Source organism: Pseudonaja textilis, chromosome 9 (assembly GCF_049901715.1).
Source record: "Pseudonaja textilis isolate UNSWEBS1 chromosome 9, rPseTex1.2, whole genome shotgun sequence".
Classification (NCBI taxonomy): domain Eukaryota; kingdom Metazoa; phylum Chordata; class Lepidosauria; order Squamata; family Elapidae; genus Pseudonaja; species Pseudonaja textilis.
The window spans coordinates 229,877-233,349 of record NC_141998.1 but is presented as its reverse complement, the minus strand read 5'-3'; positions in this window follow the sequence as shown (position 1 = coordinate 233,349).

The following is a 3,473-nucleotide window of genomic DNA, read 5'->3' as shown; positions in this document are numbered from 1 at the left end:
GATTTGGGTTTGTTGTAGCCAGAGGAAGGGTGGCAGGGAGGTTTTGGGCCGGGCTTGGGAAGGTGGCTGTGTGTGTGTGTGTGTGTGCGTACACCTTTTGACAAAGCCCTGAGCTGGGAAGTAATGATAGACCACTCTGATTCTCACAATTTTATGTTGCTACTCCTGTGCTATTTAGAAGGCCACCTGACACTCTCAAACATTCTTATTCTTAATGTTTTATATGATGATGGTGGTTATTTATCAGTCACTTGAGGCTCCCAAAGAAACTCCTAACCCAAAAGAATTTTATTAAAGATTACAGTTGGAAAACAAAAAACAATACAAACTACAAATAATAAAGAAAAAACGGTTGTATAAACAGAGGCATAGAATCAAAATCATCTCAAGTGCTACTACCATTTTAAAAGCCCTAGTAAGGCCACACCTGGAATCCTGCATCCAGTTTTGGTCACCCCCCAAAAGAGGCTGAGACTTGGGAAGGCAAAGTCTGCCGAGAAGAGAAGAGGAAGCAGAGGAGGCGGCCTGGCGACGGCTTGGAGGGGCTCCCGTTGCTAAGCAGAGGTCCCCTCTTGGAGCGCTGGGTGGCGCAGTGGCGCTTCCCCATCCTTTGGCCAGGCCCTTCCGGAGCAGTTGCTGAGAAATGCTGGCAGCCCAGATCCAGGCGGGCAGCCCCTGAGTTTTCGAGGCAGCCCTTGCCCAGCAACCTGCCCTCCCGCCAGTTACCCTGACCAACCAGTCTGGGATCTGGGCCTGGAGGAGAGATCCGGGCGAGATCCAGCCAGGTCCCTGCAGGTAGTGCTACCTGGAGTGTGGGGCTGCTGTCCAGGGGTGCAGCTGCCTCTGGAGCAGGCCGGCTCCTTACCTGAGCCTGAGGAGGGGAGGCTCCCTTCAGGCTTGGCTAGTCCAGAACGTGGGAGTGGAGAGGCGGCCTGGAAGCCCTGCGACCAAACCTCTTCGGGCATCGCCAAGGCTCGTCTCCTCTGCTCCAGGCTGAGCGCTCCTCTTTGGCCTCCCCTGCGGCCAGCTGGCTCCTCCTCTTGCAGGGCCAGGCTAGAGGTCTGTGGAGAGGCCGGGGGGGACGGGGACGGGGGGTCTGCCAGGCAGAAGAGACCAGGCCCAGGGGAGTTGGGGATTGGGGGTGTCCCGAGGCTGCTGCCACTTCTTCCCCTTCCTCCCTCCTGGTTGCCATTGGGGGCGGAGAGGGTGCCCGTCCCGGGAGCCACCGATTCCCCGGTGCAAGGCAGCCATCTGCTTCACTGGCTGTGACTGCCTGCCTGCCTGCCTTCCTGCCTGCCTGCCTGCCTTGGGGGGGGGGGTTTCGACACCCTCCCTTCGATCTCCTTAGCTGCTGGGCCTCAAAGGCGCTGAGCTGCATCTCTGCTGTTGCCCGTTTCTAGGCACGAGCCGGGCTCCTCTCGTCTCCTCACAAGCCTCCATGGAACCCCCCCCCCCAGTTGATACGGATCCAAAGTTTGGAAGGACGGCTCCCCTCCCCCACTCCCCCAGCAGAGAAACCAAGGATTCTGCTGGGTGGGAGCCTCCCCTCCGCATTAGCTGATTTTGGAAGCTGCCCAAACCGGTGGGGGTCATTTTGTGGTACAGCTCCCACCTTGCAGCTGAAGGGGCACCGGCAGTGGACACGCCACCCAGAGACCCCTCCCTCAGCTCCAAGGCGGCTCCTCCCTGGGGTTAGATCCCTATTGAGCGGCTGCTGCCTCGTGTCACAGCAGACATGACACGAGGACTGAATTCTGAGATAAGCAATTAACAGAATAACGTCATAGAGCTGGAAGGGCTCGGAGGTCTTCTAGTCTAACCCCTTGCTGAAGCAGGAGACCCTATCCCATTTCAGGCCCGAGGCCGTCCAGTCTCTCCTTGGAAACCTCCAGTCATGAAGCCCCCACAGCTTCTGGAGGCAAAGCAGTTCCACTGGTTAATTGTTCACACTGTCAGGAAATTTCTCCCGAGTTCTAGGTTGCTTCTCTCCTTGATTAGTGTCTGTACTTCGTTTCTTGACTTCTGGTGGTTTGGAGAATAGTTGGACCCCCCCCCCCTTCTTTATGGCAGCCCCTCAAATACTGGACTACTGCTATCGAGTCATCCCTGGTCCTTCTTTTCAGGAGATTAGACATCCCCGATTCCTGCAACCATTCTTCATAGGTTGTAGCCTCCAGCCTCCTAATCATCCTTGGGCCCTTGGGCCTTGCCTAGTGCCGGACCAAAGTTTTCTCACCACCAAACTGAATCGTATTGGATGATGATCCATGATTTTGAGTAATAAGAAGCACGACTTTGAATCTGAATGACAGAAAAGGAACTCTGGCGGACTTACAGGGTTTTGTTGCTTATCTTTTAAACTTGTTTTTTTCTGAAAATCAATAAAATTATATTAAAATATTCTGAATTTATAGAGGAAAAAACAAACCTTAATGAAATTGGATTAAATGCAAATAGCGCTATATAAATTAGATTTAAATAAAGTGCATTTTTTTAAAAAAGCAGAAAACCGAAACCCACGGACCTCCGAGAGGCCCTTGCAGACCTCAGTGCTGTGAAGAGGGAGGGGAGGGGAGAGTAAGGCGTCTTGTGTGGAACTTCCAAACTTGTGCAGGGTATGAAGTGATGGGTCTGAGGAAGGAAGGATGGGAGATCCCAACTGCATATGTGGGGTGGGGTGGGGTGTGTGTGTGTGTGTGTGTGTGTGTGATGGTGCTCCATTCAAAATCCAAGAAAGACACTCTTGGACTCCACTGTTATAGAGAAAAGAAACGTTTACTGGAAAAGCGTCTTGAAGGCTGACGGGGGTGGGGTGCGGGGGGAGCCCCTTTCTAGCAGTTCCCTCCTTCACTGGAGGAGGCGTCCCAGCAAAGGCTGAGAGTCATGCTTGAGCTTGGATTCCTGTGCTGAGAAAGGGGTTGGACTGGATGGTCTCAAGGCTCCCTTCCAGTTTGAAGGTTTGGAAGTCTAAGCCTGTGGGATCCCGGTCCAGGTCAAAGCCCCATCCCATGATCGAAAGGCATCAAGGACTTTGATCCCCGGGAGAAGAACCAAGAGGCCGCGGAGGGTTTCCGACAGAAGCAGCGCCTTCCTTGGCAGTTAGCGTCTCCGGGGGATTCAGCTCTCCGACTCTTGATCACTGTTTCTCTCGTGTTCCTTCCCTAATTGGTGTTTTATTGCATCCTCTACTATTAAAAAGACACTTGAATGCTGTGTACCACCTGGAGTTGTTTGGCATGACAGATGGCGCATTCTTATTTTAATAAGGAGCCGCACCATAAACCAGTGGGGCAGCAGATAAGACTCATCCAACAGCGCCAGGGGTGCCGCGGAGAAGACAGCAGACTTCTTCTCCAGGGCTCCGGGGGGAGGGGGGGCTAGCAGGAACTCCTGAATGACGGCCTGGCCAAGCCCAAAAAGGACTCCCGCTTTCTTAGGGGGTCCTTCCCGAGGGGTCAGGCTGGCATCATTGG